The sequence below is a fragment of the Bison bison genome, unplaced genomic scaffold, assembly GCF_000754665.1.
Source record: "Bison bison bison isolate TAMUID 2011002044 unplaced genomic scaffold, Bison_UMD1.0 scf7180017864506, whole genome shotgun sequence".
In the NCBI taxonomy this organism is placed as follows: Eukaryota; Metazoa; Chordata; class Mammalia; order Artiodactyla; family Bovidae; genus Bison; species Bison bison.
In genome coordinates this window covers 2,759,648-2,766,518 of record NW_011495063.1, presented here as the reverse complement: position 1 = coordinate 2,766,518, position 6,871 = coordinate 2,759,648, and the positions used below count along the sequence as shown (strand labels likewise).

Below are 6,871 nucleotides of genomic sequence, written 5' to 3'. Positions count from 1 at the left end.
GGGGAGAAAGAGGGAAGGAGGGGGAGTGTGACACGCGGGGACCCCTCGCCAGGCCGTGTGACCCAGAGCCTTCCCTACCCCTGCTTCGTGTACTCCTCCTCCCCCACCCCTGCACATTCAGAGTCAATATAAGGAGTGTGAGAGCTGCTCTGGTCAGGGTTCTTTAAACAGCGGTTGGAGAGACTGTGTTTGGGGATGCATGGGGTTTGAGGGGACCAGCAAGCAGGCCTTCAAGTGATGAGACTCGCCTTCTCAGCTGAGCCTAGAGGCACCCACAGAACCGTGGTCCTGTCTTCGGTACAACTGCACGGCCACTAGAGGATGCGAATCAGCTCCTCATGCCTACCTGCCACCTGAGAATAAACATTAGGGGCCCTGCCTCCAATAGATCCATTCTGTTCTTTTGTTCCTGCTGAGACAAGGGGAGACCCCAAGAACTCAGAAGATGCTTTGGGAACCCAGGGTTCCTGGCCTGGCTTTCCTTCGGCTTTCCCAGGCAGTGGAGAGCTCTGGTTGCAATGGCAACAAGACCTAGAGGCAGACTCCTCTAGGAAGTGCCCAACTCAGAGGGCACACGAAAGCAGGGCCTCACCAACCACCTGACTCATGCCAGATACAGCTCAGGGGCAAAGGGGCATTGGTGGGGTCCTTCTAGGCCTTTCTTCTGGAAGTATTCTGCAAGGTCAGCTCCCTCCATTGGGGGTTCAGGGGAGGAGGCCCTCTTCAAAGAGCCTGTGCCACCAAGCACCCCAACACTGTGAGACTCAAATGATGTTCCAAGAATGGCTTTGTTTGGGTGGAAAGCTTGGCGTGGTGATGGCCGACAGGCTGGCATGGATAAACAGGGCCAAATTAGAATGCTCACTCTGTGAGCTTTGCAGAAGCCATGTTGTCCTGAAGGTTGAAGTTTCCTCCTAAGTTTTAGCCTCTTCTCCTCCAACTTTCCCTGGAGTCCTTACCCATCATGGGAACCTTCATCACGAAAGGCTGCCTTTCTCCACCATTGCTTCCTTGCTGCTAAGTCGCTTCAGTCATGTCCAACTCTGTGTGACCCCATAGACGGCAGCCCAGTAGGTGCCTCTGTCCCTGGGATTCTCCAGGCAAGAACACTGGAGTGGGTTGCCATTTCCCTCTCCAGTGCATGAAAGTGAAAAGTGAAAGTGAAGTCGCTCAGTCGTGCCCAACTCTTAGCGACCCCATGGACTGCAGCCCACCAGGCTCCTCTGTCCATGGGATTTTCCAGACAAGAGTACTGGAGTAGGGTGCCACTGCCTTCTCTGATTGCTTCCTTGGACGGCCTCAATCCACAGACTCTATGCGTAGCCTTCGTAGCATCTCCACTCAGAGGATTTATCGGTTTCCACCATATTTCCTATTGCTTCAGAACCTCCCATTTCCTTTATATCTTCCTTTATAGCCCCCAAGCCGGAGGGAGTAGAAACTGATAAAGAAATGTAAGTGAGCATCCCAGCCCCACAGCTTGCTCCTGGTACCAGAGCACCATTTCTGGCCCAGCACATATTCCTGTGGGCTCCAGCTTAATTTTTTTTTTTCCCAATAATTGCTAACATTTTAAAATTTTATTTGGCTATGCTGGGTCTTCATTGCTGTGCAGGCTTCTCTTTAGCTGTGGCAAGCAGGGGCTACTCTTTGTTACCTAGCAGAGGTTTCTCATTGAGGTGACTTGTTGCAAGGGCTCTGTGGGCTATGGGCTCTAGGATGCACAGGTGTCAGTACTTGCAGCACGTGGGCTCAGCAGTTGTGGTTCCAGGGCTCGAGACCACAGGCTCAATACTTGTGGCACATGGGCTTCGTGTGGGATCTTCCCGGACCAGGGATCGAACTCGTGTCTCCAGCATCGGCAGGCAGATTCTTTACCACCGAGCCACCAGGGAAGCCCTCTGTCTTCTAACCCCACAAGCCCTCTAACCCCACAAGCCTTCTTTCCCATATATGTCTTGCCTTTGCTATTAAAGAATAAGGGTCTAAGATCAAATGCAGAATGCCTTGGTGTGCTAGAATAGGAGGAGGATGACCTAAAGACAATCTGTCCATTTACTTCTACGCTTCCCCACCTTGGAGGCGGGTGGAAAATTGACCTTCTAATCCTCACCACAGACTACCTTGCCCCTTACCCCCTGCGCAATCATCACCACCCCTAATACACAGTTCTTCTAAAAGAATGGAGGTGCCCATTCTTTTCTTGGAGCCCAAGGTTATGGCACAAAATAACCTGGTAAGAAATATGATCTTCTGGAGAACAGAACCCTCTTTTCCCTCAGAGGCTCAGACACTCCTAGGATGGGGCTGTGGACATCACAGAAGATGGGGCTACCCCCTGAGCCCTCTCCAAGGAAGAAACACAGCGGAGAATCACTGAAAGGTTACGAAATCACACGTAAGGCCTTGGTGAAAGAGAAGAACACAGGTAGGTGAAATCAGTAGGCTCTATCACCAAGGCATTGAGAAGGATGCTGGACTGAGCCGTGCACATCCTTTTACCCCTCTGGCCCCATTTACTTCTCATGCAGGAGTGAAAGGCAAAAAAAGTTGGTAAAGGGAAGTGTTAAAAAAAAAAAAAATTGAAGGCAGTGGGAAGCCCTGAATTTCCCTACAAGTGACCTCACATCAACTGAAATGAGTGCTTCACATCCGTAATCTTATTTAATTCCTGCATTTCTACAAAGTATCACCATTTAACAGACAAGGGAGTGAGGCTTAAGAAACCAAAAGACCAGCCCAAGGTCACAGAGCTAACAAGTGACGTGTGTGAGATTAAACACAGATGCTTTCCTCTGTGACATGTTTCCATCCACAGCAAAGGCCTAAGGCCGCTTGCGTCCTAGAAAACGGCCGGTGCTGAAGGCCATAAGGACCCACTCGGGGGCGGGCAGAGGAAGGGCAGGCTGCAGCTCCAGTAGGAAAGCAGGACTGGCATCCTCCACCCCCAGTCCCCGAATGACCGGGAGCAACTTCCTGGGAAAGGGTGTCTGTGTATCAAATCACCCCCCACCCACAACGCCCCATTCCCAAGGCCAGGATCCAGCTTTCCGATAGCTTTACAATTCGTTATTGGCTCTGAGTCACTGGCCGAGGGCCCGGTTTCTAACTCTCAGGCTCGTTATCAGTCTGGAAAGCCCAGGGTTATTTCCACCATGTCTTCAACTCTCATGGAATGGAAGGTGGTCTCATACAAAGCCCCAAAGCCCCACCATAGTAAACCCATCTCTGATGAAGACGACTGAGACAAGTGCTCTAAAGGCACAGGCCTTGAAGCTGCCTGGGAGCTTCCAGAGAGGAGGGGAACACGAGAAATAACAGCAAACGTAATAAGGCTTTTGGGAGATTTCTCAGAACAGGAGAAAAGAAGCCAACAAAAATTCCTTTGCACTGCCTATGTGGGGGTGGGGGAGGGGTACACACGGGGCACAGGGCCTTTGCTATGAAATGATCAGAACTGAAACGCCAGGTACACACTCCAGGAGTCCCACCAGCCCTTCCCAGGTACAGTGCATGGTTTGTGATGCCACCAGAAAAAAGGACAAGGGCGGGGGGTGGTCCTGTAATTAGTTTCTTCTAGGAAGTTTCCCTATAAAATCAACTCTTTGTTGAAATAAAAGTATAAATATTTAAATAAAAATGATCCTAATTTGCATATAGATGTTTATTTCAAAAACATGAACATTTAGATATAAACCGAGGACATTTCAACCAAATCTTGATGTCTACTTCCCCTTTAAAGAAGCCTCTTATGGAAGCTGTTTTTAGGAGCTGTAACCACAGGCCAGCCATTTGCACCTTCAGCATCAAAACTACAGATCTCTGAGAGTCACTGATCACACACTCCCTTGCTCTGACGTTACTTCTCAAATTCAGTAAGACTCATCTTTTCCCCAACTCCCTGTGTTTCCATTTTCCTAACTAGGTCATCAGTTGGGAAAAATGAGACAATCCCAAGCTACTTTTCTTTCTAAACATAAGGATTTATTTTCCTGGATGAACACATTTGTGCTGCAGGAAGAGGCCCGTCCACTCTTTCCCTCTCTAACTGCTGTTCTTCCTGGCTCCATCTCTTCCTCCTCTCTTTTGGTGAAATCTTGGACATGTACTGAAAGCTTTTGGACCACAGGTCCTGTGGTTTCACACCTACCACAGCCCTCATCTTTACAAGGCCTTTTGTGAACACATGAGATTCACAAGATCCATCCTTGAGTTCTGGTCTACATCCCTGGGGCCTGTATCTGCCTGCCATTCCATGTTCTCAGAGCTCCTCCCTGGGCCAGCCGGCTCAGCCCACCCACAGGGCTGGGATAGCCTCAATCCCTGGTCCAAATGCCTCCCTTGTGCTCACTGACCAGGGAGCCCCGGCCACACAAAGGAACTTCCTTCTGTTGCTTCTCAAACTATGGCCCTTGGAAAGCTATGAGAACAGTCACATAAGGCTTCTCTATAGCTGTCTTCTTTGGAGTGACTCTAAAGTACTAAGATTCAAAGACAAGGTATGTGAAGTTTCAAGAAACAGGTCTTCTTAGGGAGAATCGGGGTCTTATTAACTAGACCTTACCTGAAATCTACTCCTCCTTATACAAGACTAGGAGTGCCACTCAGAATAAAAGCTGAATATAGGGATTTATCCCTGCAAAGGTCATCCTCCATTAAGCAAACACAGGTTCAAGGGAACTAGGTTCAAGATACCATCTTCATCACCTTTGTAAAGAAATTAAAGGGCCAGGGCCTTGCTGCCCAAGGATTAGAAGATAAATCCACGACACTAGCGGGGTCTGCACTTGGGAGAAATACTGAATGGAGAAGGCATTAGTGATAAAGTGATACAGATAAAGATTCAGGGCTTCTACAGCAGAATTTTCAGATGAGAATTTCCTATCTGACTTTTAATTAAAATTGTCTCTAGCTCTCTTGCCATGCAGGGCTACAGGTGGAACAGAAATGTACAGAAAAAAAAAGCACAGAACTGGAAAGAATCTCCCTACCAGACTGTAACTTGTCCTCTTGTTGATATTTTTCTTTAGGAGAGAAACACATTTTTAGGCAAGTGAAGACACTCCTTAAGCGTTAAAGTTGGTGAGGTACATAAATGATGTTTTAGGAAACCTCAGAATAATAGTTCTGGAACAGCTTAGTTAAGTAATTCCAACTTCAACTCCCTGGGGTGATTCCTATCATTCCCTCCACCAGTTCTATTCTGCCAGTCTTGCAAGATTCTTGAGAGGAAACAGTGTCTCTGTTGAGGGGTGCAGTACTTTAAATTGGTCTTCCCAGGAAAGCTGAAATCTGGCTCCCAAAGTAGTTTTTCCTAAAGCCTTTTGTCAAATCCTCTGTGCTGACCCTCCTATACTGGACTGCACTCCCCAGCTTGCTCCCAGCTGCCTGCATTCCCTTTACTTGAAGAGGGGGGCCCCCAATACATTAGGGCCCCCCCAAATCTGTCATCTAATAAGACCTAAGGTTCATCTCCCAGCCTCAATTCTCAAGTACAGAATCCCCATAAACTCTAACAAGAGAGGTCAAGTCACTAAGAAAGATCTGGTCAGGAAAACAGTCCATTAACTACTGACATACACATACAGATCCCTCCTCAAACTCTTAAGTTGGAAAGATTTCCTGGAATCACATCCGGTACAAAACCAAGGAAATGCTCAAAACTAACAAATAATTTTCTGAAGCTATAATTAAGACATCAAAACAGTCAGATGGTTTGGGGGGAGCTTACCAACTACTAAGATGTACTTCTCAACCTTTGTTTAGCAAACTGCCCTGGTAGGCTGCCTGCCATGGAAACGTTGTTGTTCAGCCCTCAGACCCGGCAGACTCTTTCCAACCCCATGGACTGCAGCACACCAGGCTTCCCTGTCCTTCACTATCTCCTGGAGTTTGCTCAAACTCATGTCCAGAGAAACAGATAATGCCACCCAAAAAACACCTTTCTCCAAAAACACCTGAGAGTGTCTGACTTCAACTTGAAAACCATTGCCAGAGAGCAGTTTGAACTCACAGTTCTTTGCTGTTTTCTGCGAAGCCTGCATTTGAGTCCTCTTACCAGCCTCTTACCTTCCTCTGCTGAGCTTGTTGGTGACTTGAAGACAAACACTTTTCTGTAACTAGCCCTACCTGGGCATACGTTTGACCTTCCAGATGGACCTCACCTGTTTCATATGCTTTCAGGTATTCTCCATCATGCAAAAAGTAGCTTTCCAATCTAACATTGACATCATACTTTACAGTCGACCCGCTGTTTTTCCAGACATATTCCCACTAGATCCTTAAAACCTCCTTGTGGGACAGGCATGCGTAATCACTATTTTACAGGTCACGTGACAGAGCACGGTTTTGTGTGTGTGGGCTTACACCTAACCGCCTCACAGACAAAACCGCTTCCGAGTTCAAACTTTTCGCAGGCTGCTGGCCAGTCTCTGGGGGAAGGCAATTGGATGTATTCATATCCTCGGAAAGTGTCAATAAAAACCCGAAGTGCTCAGCACTTTCACTTGATGTGAATACAGAACATCATTTCGACGTGATGACGGACTGAAGACCCAGGCTCTGTCTTGCCCAGCTAGGAAGTGGAGCTGGTTGTTCCGCCTCTTCTCCAGGCCTCTGTGGCGGAGAGATGGGGCGCACGGTCTACACCGCACTGGGCGGATCTCCTCCGATGGCCTGCAGCCCGAGTCTGTGTCACCCCCGCCCCAGCGGTGACATCAACGTAGGTCACATGAGCCAGCCCCGGCGGGAGTTCAGACAAGCCCCCTGGAAAAAACCGTGGTTCGCCTGCAAACCAGGCAGACAGACGGGCGCGGGCTCAGCGGCCGCTGCCAGGCCCGGAGCCGGTTGCCAGGGAGGCGCCGGCCTCTCA

General features: G+C 48.7%; 1 protein-coding gene across 4 annotated transcripts in view; it reads right to left on the bottom strand.

Moving 5' to 3' along the window:
* Positions 1-6,871, bottom strand: part of ST3GAL4 (ST3 beta-galactoside alpha-2,3-sialyltransferase 4) — a 56,210-nt gene that overhangs the window by 2,542 nt on the left and 46,797 nt on the right. The gene's annotated exons all lie outside the window — the stretch shown is intronic.